We start from the raw sequence: 22,785 nt of genomic DNA on the forward strand, positions 1-22,785 counted from the left end.
TGCTTAGGGGTCTCCATATGTTCCTGAGAGGATGGGAATGGTGGTCTGTTGTTGAACCTATTCTGGTTTCTTCCAACTTGATTATTATTGAAGCCTTGCTAAGGCTTTTGTTAATCCTTCCATGAAGGATTAGGATGATTCCTCCATGAGAGATTGTAGGTGTTTCCATAGGGTTCTCCCATGTAACTCACCTCCTCCATGGTGGGTTGATCAGGATTAGAAGCTTCTACTTCTAAAGAAGTTTCTTGGGTGCTGCCAATTGCAGCTTGCATTCCAGTCAAATGCTGAGAGATCATATTGACCTGCTGGGTCAAGATCTTATTCTATGCCAATATGGCATTAAGAGTATCAACTTCAAAAACTCCTTTCTTTTGAGGGACCCCATTGTTCACAAGGTTTCTCTCAGAGGTGTACATAAATTGGTTGTTTGCAACCACCTCAATGAGTTCTCTTGCTTCTGCAGGCATTTTTTTCAAGTAGAGTGATCCACTTGTAGAGCTGTCCAATGATATTTTGGACATCTCAGATAGGCCATCATAGAAAACTCCGATGATAGACCATTCTGAGAGCATGTTAGGAGGACACCTCCTGATCATTTGCTTGTATCTTTCCCAAGCTTCATAGAGGGATTCACCTTCTCTTTGTCTGAAGGTTTAAACTTCTACTCTGATTTTGCTCATCTTTTGAGGGGGAAAGAATTTAGCTAGAAAAGCATTGACCAGCTTCTCCCAAGAGTTCATGTTCTCTTTAGGTTGAGAATCCAACCATATCTTAGCTCTGTCTCTTACAGCAAAGGGAAAGAGCATAAATTTGTAGACTTCAAGATTCACTCCATTGGTCTTAACAGTGTCACAGACTTGCAAGAATTCAACCAAGAACTGATGTGAATCTTCTAGTGGAAGTCTATAGAACTTGTAATTCTGTTGTAGAAGAGAGACTAACTGAGGCTTAAGCTTAAAGTTGTTAGCTTCAATGGCAGGTACAGAGATACTTCTGCCATAAAAATCAAAGGTAGGCATGGTGAAGTCACGAAGAACCTTTCTTGCCTCTTCTTCATGTTCGGCCATGTCTTTAGCTTCTTGTTCAAAATTTTCTGAAAGGTCTCTTCCGGAGTGTCGTGCTTTAACTTGTTGTAAGCTCCTCCTTAAAGTCCTTTCAGGTTTAGAATTAAGATTAAAGAGAGGTTCTTTATTCCTGTTCCTGGTCATAAACAAGAAATGAAGAAATCAAGGACAGAGGAGAATGAGAGCTCTATGTTCAAGAACAGAGGACTCATTTGTAAAATGTGGCTAAGAAGAGAAAGAAGAGTGAAGATAGAAGAAGTACAAGAAGAATTCAAATAAATAGAAATAGAAAGGAGAAGAATTAAAAATAGAAAAGATAAACAAGAATTAAAATATTTCTGTTTTTGTTTTATTTATTAATGAAATTCGAAAATTAAGGTTAATTAATTAAAAATAATTGAAAATTAGTTTAGGAATTTCAAAAAAAGAAGAAAGAGAAGTTGAAGAAGGATTTTCGAAAATTAGGAGAGAGAAGAATTAGTTAGGAATTTTTGAAAAAGAAGAGAGAGAAAACAAGTAACTAATTAAGAAAAGATTTTAAAATAAGATAAGATAGAAGATTAGAAAAGATTTGATTTTGAAAATATTTGAAATAGTTAACAAGATAAGATAATAATTAAAAAGATTTAAAAAAGATTTAATTTTAAAATTTGAAATGAAAATATAAGATAGGAAAGATTTAAAAGATAAGATAAGTTAGGTAAGAAATATAAGATAAGAAAGCTAAGAGAAGATAAGTTTTAAATTAAAAAGATTTGAAATTTGAAAATTCAATTTTGAATTTTGAAATTTGAATTTTGAATTTTCAAATTTAAAATTTGAATTTTGAAAATTGAATTTTGAAATAAAATAAGATAAGATTTTTAAAAAGATATGATTTTTGAAAAGATTTGATTTTAAAAAGATTTGATTTTAAAATTTAAAACTAAGATAAGATAAGATAAAATTTTTGAAATTAAAATTTGAATTTTTAATTAAAATTTTGGAAAATGTAATTAAATTAAAGATAGAAAGATATTTTTTATTTTTGAATTTAATGAGGAAAGAGAAAAACAACAAAATGACAAAAAACCTAAAATTTTTAGATCTAATGACACCTAGTTTTCAAAAATTAAGAAGAAAAACACCAAGAGATACCAAACTTACTAATTTTAAGAACAAAACAAAAAGAAAAACAAGAACTCTTTGAAGGTCAATAAGAACACCAAGAACAAAAATAAAAAATTCGAAGAATACAAGAACATGCAAAAGACCCCAAATTTAAAATTTTTGAAAACCAAACACAAAATTTTCGATAATTATAAAAGAAAAATACAAAGAAGACACCAAACTTAAAGATTGACTCAAGACTCAAACAAAAGACTCTATTTTTGAAAAAATTTTTAGAAAAAGGACTCAAAGAATTCGAAAAAATTCAACAAGAACAAAAACAAAAGATTCAAACCAAAAACAAAGATTAAACAAAGAAAAGAAGAAATTTTTTTTGAAAAAGGTTTCTGATTTTTTGAAAAAAGAAAAAATAAAATAAAAGACTCTAACAAAATTAAAGACAATACTTGATCTAGGGAACAAGATAATCCGTCAGTTGTCCAAACTCGAACAATCCCCAGCTACTACGCCAAAAACTTGGTTCACGAATCCCCACACTTCGTACAACTGTACCAGCAAGTGCACTGGGTCGTCCAAGTAATATCTGAGTGAGTCTGGGTGGATCCCACAAGGATTGTGGTTTGAAGCAAGCTATGGTTATCTTGCAGGTCTTAGTCATGCGGATAGAAGAGTTGTTGGATTGTGAGATCTAAACTAGGTTGATATGTTTAATGGCATAAAAGGAATAGTGTATAAAATACTTTGTGAATTGAAATATAACTAGTGATAAGAAGATGATTAAGGCTTGGAGATGCTTTGTCCTTCTAGATTAACTCTGGTCTGTCTTCGTCAATTGTGAATGATTTCTTCTGTGGCAGGCTGTATGTGATCAACGCCATACGGTCGTGGTCGCCAATCTCCTCCAGATCTGAACCCCAGGGTTAGTGTGGATCCATTCTGATTGAGGGTGAAGCTCCTGCAGTCTATTCTCCTTAATGATCCTATTCAAAATGCCACAGACAAGGTCGAATCTTCCAGATCAGAGAATGCTGCGCCTTTTGGTTCTAGCGTCTACCACAAAGCCTCTAATCTCCCCATACTTCGGCTGAACTGGTGTCTCGAGAAGTCCCCAACGAAGTCGTGGATTAGCTGTCTAAGAGATGTATAATCAAGCTGGTGGTTCGATGCTTTCTAGTTACGTATTCATAGAACCCAAGAAGACACGGATGGTTGTTAGACATGCGGTCTTAGTATAAAGAACAAAGATGATTGTCATGGGTCATTGATAAACCACTATTTTATGGTTTATCTTGTACTCAATTGAGTGGTTTTTATCAACTCTTTACCCACTTATTCATACTATTTGCATGTTTTACATTTTCCTTCCTGGTTTTGTGCTATGATTGAAAACATACTTCTTTGATCTTATATTTGCTTATTATTAATCCTCTCTTATTACCATTAGATGCCTTGATATGTGTGTTAAGTGTTTTCAGAGATTACAGGGCAGGAATGGCTCAGAGGATGGAAAGGAAGCATGCAAAAGTGGAAGGAATACAAGAAGTTGGAGAAACTGCTAAGCTGTCCAGCCTGACCTCTTCGCACTCAAATGGCGATAACTTTAGCTACAGAGGTCCAAACGATGCGGTTCCAGTTGCGTTGGAAAGCTAACGTCCGGGAATTCGATTTGATATATAATATGCCATAGTTGCCCTGATTCTAAGCGACGCGAACGCGTGATCCACGCGGACGCGTCGTATCTGCGAACTTCAATCCGTGCGGCCGCGTTGACGATGCCTCCGCGTCACTTGTCCGCAACATGAACGTACCAGAATATGCAGGGGGATTTCTGGGCTGTTTCTGACCCAGTTCGGCCCAGAAAGCACAGATTGGAGGCTATAAAGTGGGAGAATGGATCCATTCTAGGAGAGCTCGCATGTTTTACTACTTTCCATGATTTAGATTTAGTTTGAGAGAGGTTCTCTACTCTCTCTCTTAGGATTAGGATTAGGATTTAGGACTTCTCTTAGTTTTTAAGAGTGACTCTCAATCCAGGTTTAGCATTTACTTTAATTTATGTTTCTATGCTACTTTTACTTTAATGCTTTTATTCGTATCTATAAATGTTGCCAACTTGACTTATGAATCCTTCCCATGTTATGATTTGAATTAATGATTATTTGAGGTATTTCAGTTATTGATTGCTTTTTCTTTAATTTGTGTTACCATTGCTTTCCATCTAAGGACATTTCTATTCCAGCAATTTTACTTTTTCCCCTTTTGGTCTTGGTTAAGAAATCAGTAACTCAACATTATCAAACTCAACTTAACTGATAATTGCTATCTTGCTAATTGAACTGAACTTTAATAATCCCAACTTTTTCTTAGGAATTAAATAGGATTCGAAGGTCAAACTAATTAGTCCCTTGACTTTCCTTTGCTTTAGTAAAGGTTAACTAAGTGGAATTTAGATTCAACTTTCATTATTGTTGAGAGAGATAACTAAGTTGGACTTCTAATTTCTCTTACCCTGCCAAAAGTTGCTTTACAGTATTTATTTATTTTAATTGCCATCTACTTCACTTGTCATTTAAATCACTTGCTTCTCACCTTCTAAACCCCGATTACAACCTTTATAGCCAATAATAAGAACATACTTCCCTGCAGTTCCTTGAGAAGACGACCCGAGGTTTGAATACTCGGTTAACAATTTTTAAAGGGGGTTGTTACTTGTGACACCCAAAACGTTTGTACGAAGGGATTTCTGTCGGTTTAGAGACTATATCTACAACGCAACTATTTTTATGAACTTCTTTACTGGCAAAAATCCCGACGTCAAAATGGCGCCGTTGCCGGGGAACTGCTAACGTGTGCCTTATTATTGGTTATTGTAAATATTTTTCTTTTGCTTGTTTATTTATTTTTGTTTTTCCTTTTTATCTTTATTTGTTACCATGAACTCTCACCCCTCTCGCTTTGAGTTTGGTTCTAACTTTGTTGAAGGAAATAGAAGTTATAGCAGGAATATGCATCAAAGTCAGACCAATCAAGGATGGATGGAGCCAAGAGGATCTAATCAACCCTTTAGGCAGCAACACCCTCCGAGATATCCTAAACAAAGACTATTCTACCGTGCATACCCAGCTGAAAGATATGGTGGACAACCTTGTAACTACCAACAAGCCCCACCCCGTGCATATAAACCATCCTTTCAATATAACCTCGAACCACCACACTCACAAGCTTCTCTTCACCATTCGCCACCATATGATCCTTCCTTACCCCAGTACCGATCCAATCACTCCCAGTCACCACCACTTTCCTTTGTATCATGTCCAAGTCCGGCAACCCGAGAAGCAGAGGTTCGCCTAAAGGAAACAGTAAATAAATTTCAAACAACCATTCGACAACTGGAGCAAGTAGTAATTCAATGGGTTTCTAGGCGCTCAAATACACAGGATCAGCCACAGCCCCATGTGAACAGTCTAACAAAGAGCGTAGCATGAAGGAGATACCAGAAACTCCAGTGGATAAGACAGAGAACGAATTTGTACTAGAACAAGTAGAAGAAGCTGTCATTGTTCAAGAAGAAGAGTTGGTTGAAGATCTAGGAGATGCTGAACCTCCATGGGAATCCAGAACTGAGGAGAACTCCGTCAAGGATGCTACAGTTGATGCTAAGGAGGATATTGCACAATCCCCAAGGCAAGTTGTTTATGAGGAATCAGACGGAACAACCCAGGACACAAATTCCCTTGATGATGATAGTCACAAGTCAAATTCTCCTAGTAATGAACTTGCATCCGCAAGTGAATTCTCTGAGATCGAAGAATCTTCCCCAGATGAATACGAAGATGATGCAGAGGTAGATTTCTCTCAACCTCCAATCTATGACTCAAGTGATGAGGAAGACATAGAAGACTTTGACCAGGACACAGATACAATTGTAGAACCTTGCAAGGAAGTGGAGAAATTCACAGAAGAACCCAAGGGAGAAGAACTTACAGAACCACCAGAAATACCTACCCCAAGGCCATTACCACCTAATACAAGCTTCAAGTGGGTACAATCCTTAACCTATAACTTTACTTATTCACTTGAATATGGCTTGCTTGAAACAGATGGCCAACTTAGAGCTCTTTGCGGCTTTAAGAGTAAGAGGGAAATGGCTCGTACTCAGAGTTGGTGCACAAGGTTCAATAAGGTTCCACGCTTCACCTCGACGTACACGGATTGGTATCATGCTCAATTGCAAGGATCACGGAGAACGTTTGGTCACCATGGTGAGATTCTACTTTTTAAACCGCCCAGATGGAAACATATAGATCAAGACGGAGGCAGATTTAAAAACAAGGCTTGGGATCCTGGAATCTATTCTGACATTCGTCACCCCGGGAGCCTAACAATCTGTTTGAAGCTGTTCAGAAGCTTTACATGCCTAGTTTGGGATCCCGGAGGCTATTGGCATTCCAAGCACTGGTGGAGATTTTTGGACGAATTTAAACACAAGCCACCATAACAGGAAGCCGTTCTAATGTCCAACTTAAGGACTTTAACTAAAAGTGCTAGGTGGGAGACAACCCACCATGGTATGATCGTTCCTTTTGCAATTTTAATTTTATTTCGTTTTGTTTGTTTTTGAATTTTATTTTTATTTTATTGAACCTGGAATCATGCATAGCATTCACATTAAGCATTTCATCCTGCATTCAGTAAAAAAAAAACGCAACGAGACGCGACCGCATCAGCGACGCGTTCGCGTCGCAAGGAGAGGGGAGAAAATAAAAACGAACAGAGAGTCACGCTGGAGCGTGGCTGGAGGCGTGCCCGTGGCACAAATCGTCCCACGCGACCGCATCGCTGACGCGTCCGCGTCGAGTGGGAATACTGGCCTCCCACGCGACCACGTGCCCCACGCGGCCGCGTGACTAGGATTTCGACGTAATAATGATGCATAGCCAAAAGTTGTGCTAGAGTGGTGCTGGACTGGCACTGGACGCGCAGTCCATCTTACCCGACCTCGTGCCCCATGCGGCCGCGTCACATCCTACTAAGTGCCCACACCCGCGATCGCGTGCCCCACGCGATCGCGTCACCCAATATTTGGTAATTAATGATTTTTGAACAGAGAGTTGTGCGAGAGCGAGGCTGCCCTCGCGCCAGTAGCATAAAATGGGTCACGCGACCGCGTGACCGACGCGACCGCGTCAATCAGTTTAAGCGCAAGCCGCGCGACCGCCCAGCTTATCCTAATTTGCCAAATATCTTATCTTTTCTCTCCCAATCCTAATTTTTCCTCCCTCCTATCTTACTTACTTCTTCTTCCCTTCTTTCCCTTCTCATTCTTCTTATCTTTTATTTTATTTTATTTTATTTATTTGCATACTTTCATTCATTGCAAATTTTTATTTTTCTATTGGTGTTCAAATGTTCTTATTCAACTGTTATATCTTTTCTGGTATTATCTTGGTGCTTATGACTTGTTTTATTCTAGTTAGGTAATATTATTTAAATCAATGCCAATCTTTTATACCTGTATTACTTTTTGCATTAACATGAATTTATATTATCTCTCTTTCCGTACTCTCTTCTCCATTGTTGCAATTTTGCACCACTGGTATGCCATGGCTTCTATTGTTTTCTCACTTACATGTTGAAGCTTCCATGTAAACGAGACCCTTATCATTTGGCATTAACCTACCCATACTTCTTTTATTTTCTTATCTCTATTTCTGGGTTACTCTTCTTCCCTTTTTCTTTCAGGATGGCCACCCAGAAGGGAACCGGAAGACGTTTACATGGGGAGACAAACAAGTCCATCAGCACAATCCTTGAAGAAAAGCATCAGTTGGAATAGCCCGTCCACCTGCACATCTCAGCATGCACCGAGGACGGCGCAATCTTTAAGTGTGGGGAGGTCGATACCGACTTCCATGGGTTAGTCACTTCATATTTTAGCACCAATATTTAATTTTCTTTGTTAAATTAGTTGTTGCATTTGCATATTTGTTTGATTTTATGCATCTAGTTACTACTTGGTTAAAGTAATAAAATTCTTCTAAAGACCCTATTTTTGAAAAATTTCACTAATTTAAATTGAAAATTTTTTTGTTAAATTTTTTTGAAGTTGTATTTGGAACATGGTTTTTGAGCCAAAGAACACACAACTTGTGAGATTTTGAGCTTATTTACATGGTTACATTATTTAACCATAAATATTTTATTCTTGTGTGTTTATTTCTCTATAATTGTGATCTTTACTTTGTTTCAGTCTATATGTCCAATATTTAGTGTATTTACATGCTTGCATATGATTGAGGCCATTATTTGATTTTAGCTCACTTATCCCAAATAAGCCTACCCTTTAAATCACCCTTATCAGCCACTTTGAGCCTTGAAATCCCCATTTGTTCTATATCTTAACACATCACTAGCCTTAAGCGGAAAACAAATTAATTATCCCAATTGAATCTTTGGTTAGCTTAAGATAGTGTGTTAATTAAGTGTGGGGAGACTGTGGGAACATGGGTTAATAAAGGAAAAATATAATGTTTCTAATTTATTTGAATATCAGGAATTTGGGAACCTACTCATGAAAAAAAAAACTAAAACAGAAAAATAATAGAAAATCCATGTGCATTGATAAGTTATGTTTGCTTCTCTACAAAAAAAAAAAAGAAAAAAAAGAGAAAAATCCAAAAATACTCAATAAATAAGTAAATAAGGGGACAAAATTACCCCAATATTAAGTTTAATAAAAGATCAATGCACATGTGATAAAAAATAAAGAAAAAAAAATTTTGGTACATGAGTATGGGAATTATACAAAAGTGGGAATTATGGGTAGCTAGGCATGAATTTAAAAGTATATAGAGTATATGTATATTAGGTGAGAGCTTAGGTTAATTAAAGATTCAATTTATAAAGCTCACTTAGCCATATATATACCTTTATCCTTACCTTAGCCCCATTACAACCTTGAAAAAGACCTCATGATGTTTGCATTGGTATATTAAAAATTGTTGATTGGTTAGATGAAGAACAAGGTTTAGAAAGCATGACTAAAGAAGAGTAGAGTGAATAACCCTATACACTTGAGAGATTAGAGTGATATACACTACCCGTGAGGGTTCAATGCTTGATTTTATGTTCCTTGCTTTCAAGAGCTGTCTTCTTACAAGTTTACTTGCTTTTTATTGTACGATTTGAATTAGTGAAAATTGGTTTGAATTTGTCTTGGAGAACTTGTTTACTTTTAAACCAAGTAGGTAGAAACATTTTGCATGTAGTTGCATTCATATAGATAGGATTGCATTTCATACATCCTACCATTCCTCTTCATTTTTATAGCTTCTCTTGAGCTTAGCATGAGGACATGCTATTGTTTAAGTGTGGGGAGGTTGATAAACCACTATTTTATGGTTTATCTTGTACTCAATTGAGTGGTTTTTATCAACTCTTTACCCACTTATTCATACTATTTGCATGTTTTACATTTTCCTTCCTGGTTTTGTGCTATGATTGAAAACATGCTTCTTTGATCTTATATTGGCTTATTATTAATCCTCTCTTATTACCATTAGATGCCTTGATATGTGTGTTAAGTGTTTTCAGAGATTACAGGACAGGAATGGCTCAGAGGATGGAAAGGAAGTATGCAAAAGTGGAAGGAATACAAGAAGCTGGAGAAACTGCTAAGTTGTCCAACCTGACCTCTTCGCACTCAAACGGCTATAACTTTAGCTACACAAATCCAAACGACATGGTTCCAATTGCGTTGGAAAGCTAACATCCAGGGCTTCGATTTGATATATAATATGCCATAGTTGCCCTGACGCTAAGCGACGCGAACGCGTGATCCATGCGGACGCATCGCATCTGCGAACTTCAATCCGCGCGGCCGCGTGGACGATGCCTCCGCGTCACTTGTCCGCGACCTGAACGTACCAGAATACGTAGGGGGCGATTTCTGGGCTGTTTCTGACCCAGTTTTCGGCCCAGAAAGCACAGATTGGAGGCTATAAAGTGGGGGAATGCATCCATTCTAGGAGAGCTCGCATTTTTACTACTTTCCATGATTTAGATTTAGTTTGAGAGAGGTTCTCTCCTCTCTCTCTTAGGATTAGGATTAGGATTTAGGACTTCTCTTAGTTTTTAAGAGTGACTCTCGATCCAAGTTTAGCATTTACTTTAATTTATGTTTCTATGCTACTTTTACTTTAATGCTTTTATTCGTATCTATAAATGTTGCCAACTTGACTTATGAATCCTTTCCATGTTATGATTTGAATTAATGATTATTTGAGGTATTTCAGTTATTGATTGCTTTCTCTTTAATTTGTGTTACCATTGCTTTCCATCTAAGGACATTTTTATTCCAGCAATTTTACTTTTTCCCCTTTTGGTCTTGGTTAAGAAATCAGTAACTCAACACTATCAAACTCAACTTAACTGATAATCGCTATCTTGCTAATTAAACTGAACTTCAATAATCCCAACTTTTTCTTAGGAACTAAATAGGATTCGAAGGTCAAACTAATTAGTCCTTTGACTTTCCTTTGCTTTAGTAAAGGTTAACTAAGTGGAATTTAGATTCAACTTTCATTATTGTTGAGAGAGATAACTAAGTTGGACTTCTAATTTCTCTTACCCTGCCAAAAGTTGCTTTACAGTATTTATTTATTTTAATTGCCATCTATTTCACTTGTCATTAAATCACTGGCTTCTCACCTTCTAAACCCCGATTACAACCTTTATAGCCAATAATAAGAACATACTTCCCTGCAGTTCCTTGAGAAGACGACCCGAGGTTTGAATACTCGGTTAACAATTTTTAAAGGGGTTTGTTACTTGTGACACCCAAAACGTTTGTACGAAGGGATTTCTATCGGTTTAGAGACTATATCTACAACGCGACTATTTTTATGAACTTCTTTACTGGCAAAAATCCCGACGTCAGTCATCCCATTCATCATGTTGAAGAACGAAGATACGTCTTAGAATTGAATCAAAAATGGATTGAAGAGAAACAGTAATAATTTTATTAATCCATAAAACTCAACAGGGCTCCTCCCCTCAACCTAGAAGGTTTAAAAACTCATACTGATAGAAAATACAATGTGTAAAAGGAAAAATATGGCAGATCTCCCCTTGAAGATCGTGTAAAAGTTTTTTAAATGCTAAGCTAATGACTATGGATTACATAAGAAAGGGTAAAACAGTCTTTTAGTGCTAAAATCCACTTCTGGGACACACTTGGTGAGTGTTTGGGTTGAACTTGGTTGAGATCCTAGGAGGCCTCTAGGGCGTTGAATGCTAGATAGGGGGTCCTCTTTGGGCATTTGGACGCTGGTCTCCTCCTTTGGGCACTGGATGCCTGGAATGGGGCAGATAGCTGGCGTTGAACGCCAGTTTTGGGCCTTCTATTCTGAAGTAAAGTATGGACTATTATATATTTCTGGAAATCCATGGATGTTAGCTTTCCATATCCGTAGAGAACGCTCCATTTGGACTTCTGTAGCTCCAGAAAAGCTCTTTCGAGTGAAAAGAGGTCAGATCCATACAGCATCTGCAACACTTTCTTTGCCTCTGAAACAGACTTTTCCTCCAGCTCCTCAATTTCAAACAGAAAATACCTAAAATTGCATAAAAACTCACAAACTCAAAGTAGAATCCAAAAATGTGAATTTAACACTAAAACCTATGAAAACATAATAAAACTTAAACAAAACATACTAAAAACTATATGAAAACAATGCCAAAAAGCGTATAAAATATCCGCTCATCAATCTATAATTGGTAAACTTTGTGCTTATTTTCTCTTTTTGTTTCATGTATAATTCAAACATATCTTCCAATTCTCTTTCTTGATGGTCAAAACTCATAATTTCAATATGTGAGAAATAAAAGAAAAAGAGAAAGATCATAACATTAAGAGAGAGATTAGGATAAAATTTTGAGTATCATATGTCTTTATTTTATGTATAATTATATTACATATTTCCAAGTTAATTTACCATATAGTAAATTAACATATAGTGGAGAAGGAATTGGAAAAGAAACATACATGTAAGAGTAGAAAAATATATGGTTATAAATTAATCTTAAAGAATAATTACCAAAAGTTATAATTATTTGATTACTTAATTTTCACTTTATCAGATCAAGCAAATAATTATATTAGTATAAATGATACTTGGTGAAGTTAAACAGATCAAATAATACAAGTAGAAGTTTTTTTACCAGTTAAATTTGGACCTAGTAATTAAATGTTATCATTAAAAGGTACTCTTTGTCTTATATGAAAAATAATATTTTAATAGATAATTTTTTATTATTTTTTTATTTTTGATATGGGTCTTCCTTATTAAAATGAAGTGAATCGTGATTCATAAATTTTGCGAATTCCAGCCATATAACACTCGAAAACTCATCCTACGAAAAATTGGGTTCTTACAATTAGCATGTCATTTGATTAAACTAAGGATGGCAAAAGAAGGGGCTCGTAGGTGGCGAAGGTGCCTACCTACTCCCTGTCTCCAAATCCAGGAGTCTCCTCTTCCCCACCTCGATCTCTATTGTAGGGAAATACTGAGCTACATTCCCGTTCTCAACCTCCTTGCATTTTCTTATAATTCTAATGAAAATTTTTAATGATAAATTTTTTACTAAAACTTAAAAATAAAGAAAGGATATAATTCAATGATACGACATATAAGTACATTTTGTTTAAATTAACAAATAAATTGAATTTAAAATTCATCTTCAAAAAATAAAATAACATAACATCATGTGGAGGACAATTTAGTCTTTTCATTTTGGTACATGAAGGGCCATTAAGCTCGAAGGTTACAGGACAAAAGAAGAAACATTGTTAGGCAACATTACCCTTTTACAATCATCATCAATAATTAAATTGAGAGATCTTGAAGGTTGATCTACAAACATAACTCCTGGTTGCTCCTTCATTGCCTCCTTGGCCCTCTAGTGAATGCAGTGGTTTCCTTTTCTAAGAGTATGTCTAATTCTCGTTCTCCACCTTCTATTCATAAGGTTAGCTATTCTTCGGACCAACATTTTTGGGTGATTCTGCAGATTGCACCCCTTAGTGAGAGTATCCATAATAATTTTAGTCTGCTTTAATTTTTACTTGCCTCATGCCTAGATCCCAAATGATATTGAGCCCATGATAAATGCCCTAAAGTTATGCTTTAAAAGCTGAACATGCTCCTATGTTTGCTTTAAATCCTACAATCCATCTTTTGTGGTTGTTTCACAGAATTCCACCACAACTGGCATTCCTTGGGTATTCTCGCACCTAGCACCATTAGTGTTCAACTTGATCCATCCTTCCATGGATACTTGCCTCTTCACCTGAATCTCAATTTTTCTTCTCTTGCGTGAGAGCACCCCAAGCTTCTCAAAGAGCTGATTAATTCATTGGACATAATTTATAATTACGCCTTTCAATTGGTGAGGTCACTGGAATGAAGGCTCAAAGATTTTCTTATTCCTCTAGTGCCAAAGCCACCAATAAGTTACCAAAAATTAAGTGAGCCACTCTTCTCTTCTGGTGGGGTTGGAATCAATGATAATTCCAATGAATCCATGAATTAAAGAGAGCTCTAAAGAAAAAAATGAGTTTAGAAGGATGAATAAGACTTGTCCAAATTCTTGAAGCCACTGGGTAGTCTCGAAGGATATGTATCACAGTCTCTACAATCACATTACAAAGATGGCTCTAGGGGCTGTTGCCAAAGATCTTGGCTTTCTTTTTTGCTGTCAATAGTTTTTGGTGAGCAGCCACCCAGAAAAAGCTTTTGATCCTTTGAAGACTTTTCCATTTCCATAATAAGCTCTACAATTGATCAACTTCCTCTTCATGATTGGTTAAAAATTTAAAAGCATTTAAGACTGTAAATTGTCTATCTTGGGTGAGATTCCACTTCAATGAATCATCTTCAAGATCTAATTTTGGCAGAAAGGTGGCCCGAATACAATTAACAATTTGATCTACAAAGAAATGTTGAAGAAATTGAATATTCCATTCACCCGACCTTGAAGTGGCTTCATTTACTTTCATATAAAGATTGATCTTTTCAATGCTTGTAGTTGTGATCACAATGACTGGTGGCTGGTCTTTGACCCAATTATCCAACCAAAACAAAGTATTGTTTCCACTTCCTATAGTTCAAGACACATTTCTAACTAGGTTGTCTCTAACCTTTGTTAACTTCTCCCATAAGATGGAGTTTGCTGCACAAACTTGCATCTCTTTTAGCATATTCTTATTTCTTTCATATTTTCCATATAAAACTCTAGACCATGGAGCCTCTTTGTCAGTGATGAGTCTCCATAAAATCTTCATGAGGAATGCTTCGTTCATAAGGGTTAGATTCTAGAATCCCAATCCTCCCAGATTCTTGGGTTTACAAACTAAACTCCAATTAACTGCATGTATTCTTCTACAATTTTCCTCATCTCCCCAGATAAAGCCATGTTTCATCTTCTCAACATCTTTACAAATACCTTTGGGAATTCGTGAGTACATCATATCAAAATTGACAAAGGAGCTAAGAACTGATTCAGCCAGAATTATACGCCTTGCTAAAGACAGACATCTAGCTTTTCATCCTCTTAACTTACCTGCCACTCTTTCAATGATACCCTTATAGTTGACCCTTTTCCTCTTATCATTAGAAAAAAGAGCACCCAAATATCTCCCAAGTTGTCGTGCTTGATCAAAACCACCGAAGTTGGTGACGGAATTAATTTCCTACCCGTTCACGTTCTTAGAGAAATAAATGGAGGTTTTGAAAGCATTGATTTTAAGGCCTGAGGCATTTCAAAAGTCATCCAGCACTGTCATAATTATCCCAATTTGTTCATCAATTGCTTTAGCAAACAAAAGTATTTCATCTCCAAAGAGCAACTGTGATATATGTGCCCCCCCGGGCATCAGATTTCACTTATTCGAATTTACTTTTACTTCAACCAGTTGCGAGAGTTTGTCCATTGAAATGACGAATAGATAAGGTGAAATAGGATCTCCTTTCTGTACTCCACGAGTAGGCCAAAAAGGTTGAGTTTTACATTCATTCCAAAGTAATTTGTATTCGACAGAAGAAGCGTAGGAAGTCCGAATTACATCAAACAGTTACTCAAATACTCCCAGCTTAATCTATCATATGCCTTTTCAAAATCAATCTTTATTGCCATGAACTTTTTTTGTCCGTTCATCCTTTTCATATCATGAACCATTTCCTTAGCAATAATTATATTATCATAAATCAATCTTCGCAGGATGAAGATAGATTGATTAGGGGCAATCCAGTTAATCATGAGACGTTTGATTCTGGTAACTAGAATCTTTAGGAGACACTTATATACCACATTACATAAAGCAATTGGGCAGAATTGAGAAATAAATTCTGGCTACTTTTTCTTTGGGATTAAAACGATAAGGGTCTGGTACACTTCTCTAATCCTTTTAGGATCATTCTGAAGTTGTTTTATATAATTAATAAATGAATAAATAAAAACACTCCAATGTTCCTTGAAGAATCTAGCCGAGAAGCCATCCTCTCCTGCAGCTTTGAGGGAACCAATATTGAGCAGAGCTTTCTTGATCTCCATATCATTTTTTGTATCAATAAGATTCATTACATCTATATTCTCCAAAGGTGGTAAGTCAACTCTGTATTCAACATATAACACCTTCACTATCTGAATATCACATTTCCGGTTGCGCCACTCTAATAATGAGAATATTACGATGACTTCCATATATTTAATAATAACATAGAAGCCTTTGACTCGAAACCGCATTGCTGTTTTCTTAAGAAAAATGGAATTACTTTTTCCTGAAAACAAACATGCATATACATATATACAAAACTTCTTACTCAAGCAACTTACAAATATTATATATATACATGTTATTACTTATTACAGTCACGACTCCTATCCCTCTTACAAGAATATAATAATAAAGGCAAGGGAAATCTATAACATATGTACACAAAAAAAAAAACACGGCTAAGAACTTAACAAAAACTCCAGAGCTTCCTCGTCTGTCCTAAAAAGAGAAGTCTGTAGGGGGTGAGAACGTTGTCCTCGCTAGTTCTCAGTAGAGGATTTTTAAGAATCGTTATAAGAAGATATTTTAAATAAAACTATTTTCAATCGTAGAGATTGTCAGTTTATTATTCAAATCTAAAACTCATATTTTTCTTGTAAAAGTTTCACGCAAAATAACATTCCATACATTTCACCGCCTACTAAGAAACCATTTTAACTAAAACTTACCATTGATTCCAACTAATCACAGCCTCCGCCCCAAATCAAATCAACTCGGCCTCTGGCCCAAACTAAATCATCTTAGCCTCCAGCCCAATTCAAAACAAATCACCATCAAAACGCAAAATAGAAATCAATCACAAGCACAAACAAATACAAGGGAAACACATTTAAAGAACAGTTACAACAAGTATCATAGTTACCAATTAAACAGAATTCTTCAGATAGACAAACCAAAACATTTAAGCACACCCAAACAAAGCAAACAAATGCAATATGATGTATGCCTGTCCTACTGACGTGAGCTCACATGTCAGTTACTTTGCTAGAACCCGACACATCCCGTAGCTAACCCGGATATCATTCTCTTGAAAACCGGTGTGTGGTACACCACCACGATCCTCACGTGGTGAGCGGAACACCACCACAATCCCCTACCATTGCGAGTGGTACACCACCATGATCCTCGCAATATTTTCAATTGGAAAACACATACCCATGGGTGGTAAATAATCACGATCCCCACCATTTGTGAGCAGTACACTACCACGATCTCCACAGACATTTCAACATAAGACAAGCGGTACACCACCACGATCCTTGCCCAGGAAAAGCTTACATTCAAAACTACAATCTTTTAAAATCATGACTCGGAGCTAGTGGGACTAAGCCACAACCCTTGCATACTGCCCAGGTAATTCAAATCTCAAATGTCTTTTTTCCTTTAAAATTAATACCACCTCTTTGTGACATTTCCTAGAACCTTTAAAACAATTTCACTTAAAATTAATTCTTCATTCAAAAGACAAAAGAAAATCATGTATTAGTTAAATCCCTTGGCAAGGCCTCTAGACTTTAGGGGAGCGATAACCAATCTCATTTTCTTAAATTCATTAAAAATCCTTAAAATCATAGATTCTCAATTTGAATCGATCAAAATAAAATTTAAACCCAAACCAAATCGTTTAAATCTACACCAAATTATTTAAACCAATAGTTCCGAACCAATTTCAAGACCAAAACATTTAAACCAAAACCAATTACTTTTAAAATTCACTAAAATTCCTCCAAACGTAATTTCTTTTTTTAAATAAATCAAAATTAAATAAAACTATTCTTCAATCCAAATTAACTAAAATAAAACTTCCAAAAATTCTCATAAAATTTCAGGAGCACTGATGAACCGAAATATTGATGGTATAGAATTTCTCTAATGAAATCTCGTTGCAAGTATAGTTTCTAAACCAACAATAATCCTTTCATACAAAAATTTTTTTGTCACAAGTACAAACCCCTAATAATCCTAATAACTGAAGTATTTAAACCTCGGGTCATCTCTCAAAGGAATTGCAGTGTAGTGTTCTTGTTATTGGTTATGAGTTGTATATTTTGGGGTTTTAGATGCGAACAAGGAAAGTAAATGACAATGAAAATCAAATGATAAAGCGGTCTTGGCAAGGTTTGGTGGTCAAGGATCTCTATCCTTATTACTAACCACAACATGAGAATTGGCAAGGATCAATCCCATTAAATCATCCTCTACCTAGTAAAGGAAAGTCAAATGAGCTATATCAATCCAAGTCCATAAGTCCTAGCTATTCACTAATTGAATTAATGAGAACTAGAGTCAATGGCTATCAATCATCAATTACTTGGACATTTGTAACTCAAGAGTTCCTAAATTACCTTCCCAAGTCAAGAACATAAAATTCTACTCTAACATCCTTCCAAGCATTTTATCAAATACTTGGAAGGCATAAAAGGAAAGCATAATAAGATTGCAAGAAAAGTAAATCTACACTACTCAGTTGCAAGGAAATTAGTAACAATAATTCAATTAAGCAATAAAGGAAATCAAAACATGAATTGCATTAAAAGGAAAATAGGAGAAACAAAAGTGCATCAACATAAAAGTAGAGAATTACAAGAATAAAATGCTAAACTAGAGAGAGGAGATGTAGAAGGGAAAGAATTACAAAAGGAAAAGTAAATCAAAGCATGAAATTAACCTAAACCTATTCCTAATCCTCGAGAGAAGAGAGAGCTTCTCTCTCTAGAAAACTAACACTAAAACTAGATCTAAAACTAAACTATGACTAATGATAACTAGCTTGTTGATCCCCCTTCAATACTTGGGTTAAATAGCATCAGTGGTCAGTTGGATTTGGGCCTGGGTGATGCCAGGGCATTTTGGCCAGTTTCACTAACCTTTTCTTTACTGTTTTTAGGGTAGTTTCATGCATTTCCTTAGAAAATAAGCTAGTTTTGGGTAGATATTCACTTACATCTTGATTCAAGCATACATTGTGCACTTTACATGATTTCATGAGGATTTTGCATGAATTTAATGGCAAATTTGATGTTGCATTTCCCATGACTTGGACTAGAACTTTGATGCACTTTATTGCTTGATTTCAGGACAAAGGAAGCAAAGAAGAACCACATTAGTGGCTACGTTAGTTATACTAACGTGGGCACTAACGTGGAATGGGAGTTGGAAATTATAGGGAGCCTCTTGGCATAGGACTACTCTCTGTATTTTACTTTCTCTGCACTTCTAGTTTCATAATGTATTCTCCATCTTTGTTTTCATTTTCCAGAGCTATGAACAACTAAACCCCTTTCATTGGGTTAGGGATCTCTGTTGTAATTTGATGGATCAATACTAGTTTACATTATTCTTCTTCTATCTTTTCTCTTGATTTTACTTGAAAGCTTTCGATCTTCATCCAATTGGGTAGTTATCTTGGAAAAGAAGCTATTCAAACTTGGATCTCTTCTGAACCTTGAAAGAGGAATGAAGAGATCATGCTAGAAATGCTTTCTCATGCTGGACCAAATTGAGTTTGGATGGATATGTGACTATAGTTCTCTCAACACTTGATTTGGAAAATGCATGTGGTATAATCAGTGACCATACTTCATCTCTTCTCATGAGTAATTGACCAAGGAATTGGCTATTGATCAAGATTTGAGAGATTGAATTACAAGGAATTGTAATTTGATCACTTAAGATTGCCAAGGAGATCAATGAGTACATTGATTGTGGAAGAGATGAAAATGAAATTGATCCGGAGAATGCAACATCTCCTGAGCCCAATGAACTCCCCATTTCTGATCTTACCCATTCTCTTTAATTTCTGTCGTTTACTTTTATGAGCAATTGCCCCATTCCCATTTAAGCTTCTGTAATTTACTTTCCGTCATTTACATTCAGCTCTTTATTTCTAGCATTTACTTTTCTGTTATTTACTTTCCCGCCATTTAATTTTCTGCAATTCTCAACCCAAATTCTGATTCGCTCAACTAGAACATTCCTCTAACTAAAGTTGCTTGATCAATCAATCCCTGTGGGATTCGACCTCACTCTATTGTGAGTTTTTACTTGACGACAAATTCGGTACACTTGCCGAAGGAAATTTGTTATGACACAAGTTTTTCGTGCATCAAGTTTATGGCGCCGTTGCCGGAGATTGATTGTGCATCAACAATGATTAAATTGGAGGATAACTAGATTGAGCATTTTATTTTTGTTTGATTTAATTTTCCGTTTGAGTCATTTACTTTCTGTTTTAGTTAATTTCCTCCCTTCCCCCGACATCTTTCTTTGTTATTTACAATTCATTTCACTAACCCACTAACTGTTTGATATATTGCATCACTCACACTAACAGTCATTCTGACAGAAATACTTTCTGCATCTATTTTCCTTGCTTGTACTTGTTGGTTGTATGATAGCGAGAAGAAGCGGGGCTTCAACTTCCTTTGATTCTGAACCTGAGAGGACCTTCCTTAGATTAAGGAGGGAAGGAAGAGGAAAGAGAGTAGTTGGTGTTGAGGAAGAGGAGGAATACTTTGAACCAAACATGGAAGAAAACATAGAGAACCATCATGAAGAAGAGGCTCACAACCATGGCGGAGGAGGTCGAGCAAATCATGATGGGGAGGATCGAAGAGTTTTAGGCTCTTACATCAATCCAAACCCAGGAAACTGTGGAAGTAGCATTCAAAAGCCAACCATCCATGCCAACAATTTTGAACTAAAACCACAGCTCATCACCCTTGTTCAGAACAACTGTTCGTTCGGAGGAAGTGTCCAAGAAGACCCCAATCAACATCTAACCACATTCTTGAGAATATGTGACACAGTGAAGTCTAATGGTGTTCATCCTGACGCCTATAGACTGCTCTTATTTCCATTCTCACTCAAGGATAAGGCAGCCAAGTGGCTGGAGTCTTTCCCAAAGGAGAGCTTGACAACTTGGGCAGATGTGGTGAACAAATTCTTAGCAAGATTTTACCCCCCTCAACGAATCAATAGGCTGAGAGCTGAGGTCCAAACTTTCAGGCAACAAGATGGTGAGACTCTGTATGAAGCATGGGAGAGGTTTAAGGACCTGACAAGGAGGTGTCCACCTGACATGTTCAACGAATGGGTGCAGCTGCACATTTTCTATGAAGGGCTCTCTTATGAGTCAAAGAAGGCCGTAGACCATTCATCCGGAGGATCTTTGAACAAGAAGAAGACCATTGCGGAGGCCATAGATGTCATTGAAACTGTAGCAAAGAATGACTACTTCTATGCTTCTGAAAGAGGGAACACTAGAGGAGTGATGGAGCTAAACAATGTAGATGCTCTACTGGCTCAGAACAAGCTCATCACCAAGCAGCTGGCTGACCTAACCAAGAAGATGGAGAGGAACCAAGTAGCAGCAATCACTACTTCATCAACAACCCAAGAAGGAGTGAATGAAGAAGCATAGGGAAGTCAGGAGCAAGTCAACTACATTGGGAATTCACCTAGGCAAAACCATGATCCATACTCCAAGACCTACAACCCTGGATGGAGGAATCACCCAAACTTTGGGTGGGGAAATCAACAAGACCAAAGCTTTGATCAAAGACGCCCAAATCCCAACAATGCAAGCCACCAACATTTCACATCTAGACCATATCAACACCCCCATAACAACACCTCTCCACATCCACATCAAAACCAAAATAACTTACCTCATCCTTCCACCTCTAATCCCGATCTACAATCATTTGATGACAGACTCTCAAGGATTGAGAACCTACTTGAAGGCATAGGCAAGGAGATTCAAGACAACAAGGTGTTCAAGGAGGAAGTGCGAGCCAGTTTCAAGAACCAGGGAGACATAATCAAGAGGTTGGAATCTCAAGTGGGGTACCTCTCTGAGCAAATTCCCAAACCCACAGATGGATTCCCAAGTGACACAGAGAAGAATCCGAGAGGTGAAACAAAGAAAGTAAGATGGGAAGATTGCAAGATGGTCACTATAAGTGATAAGGAGACTGAGGACAAGCCAAGCAAGCTGTCAGAACAACCTGAAGATACCTCAGTAGATAAGAAGGAAAAAGATTACCAAGAACCAGAAATCTCAAAACAGGAGCTGCTGAGACTCTATGCACCTTTTCCCCAACTGCTCAATGGTGCTGTGGAGAAGAGAATATACTCAAGGTTTCTAGATTTGTTTGCATCTCTGCATGTTAACATACCATTCATCAAGACTATTCAACACATGCCTGCATACATCAAGTATATGAAGGAGCTGCTTCCCAGGAAAAGCTCACTCAAAGGAGGCCAAACTATAGTGATGAACAAGGAGTGCAGTGCCCTCATTCAACCACAGTTGCCTACAAAAGGAAAAGATCCAGGGAGTTTTCATGTCCCCTGTGCCATAGGAGGAACAATGTTTGATAAAGGACTCTGCGATTTGGGAGCAAGCATCAACTTAATGCCCTTATCCCTGGTGAAAAGGCTGAAGATCAATGAGATAATGCCCACAGATGTAGTCATCAGGTTGGCAGACAAAACTCAAAAACAAGCAATAGGAGTGGTGGAAAATGTGTTGGTAAAGGTTGGGAAATACTTTCTTCCCACAGACTTTGTCATTCTAGACATGGAAGATAGTTACACTCACCCAATCATATTGGGAAGACCATTCCTAGCTACAGCCAGAGCACTCATAGATGTGGAGCGAGGAGAGTTAATATTGAGGATCCATGATGAACAGCTCAGCTTTAATGTCTTCAAACTCTCACAAGAATCAGACCAAGAGAACAAAGAACCAAGCAAAGATCATAATGAGATGCTGACAGAGGAAGCAAGCACTGAGGCACAACTAGCCCATCTGGGAAAGCCCTTGCTTGATGAACAAGGAAATAAGCAGTTATCACAGCTCAAGGAAAAGCTGGAGAAACCTAAACCACCAGAGACATGTGAAGACAACAACAAAATTCCCTTAGAAGAAGAAGTCACAAAGAGCAAGGCAACATCAAAAGGGACAAAGAAGAAGGTACCAAGGGGGTG

The 22,785-nt window shown here is 36.9% G+C and overlaps 2 non-coding genes across 2 annotated transcripts; one reads left to right on the forward strand and one right to left on the reverse strand.

The window, feature by feature from the left end:
* Nucleotides 1-565: 565 nt before the first annotated feature.
* Nucleotides 566-674, forward strand: LOC112768854 (small nucleolar RNA R71). Its single transcript, XR_003186236.1, has one exon. It is a non-coding gene; the product is annotated as a small nucleolar RNA R71 (small nucleolar RNA).
* Nucleotides 675-20,770: 20,096 nt separating this feature from the next.
* Nucleotides 20,771-20,874, reverse strand: LOC112768642 (small nucleolar RNA R71). Its single transcript, XR_003186046.1, has one exon. It is a non-coding gene; the product is annotated as a small nucleolar RNA R71 (small nucleolar RNA).
* Between the last annotated feature and the right edge of the window lie 1,911 nt (nucleotides 20,875-22,785).

Source organism: Arachis hypogaea, chromosome 17, assembly GCF_003086295.3.
Source record: "Arachis hypogaea cultivar Tifrunner chromosome 17, arahy.Tifrunner.gnm2.J5K5, whole genome shotgun sequence".
Taxonomy (NCBI): Eukaryota; Viridiplantae; Streptophyta; class Magnoliopsida; order Fabales; family Fabaceae; genus Arachis; species Arachis hypogaea.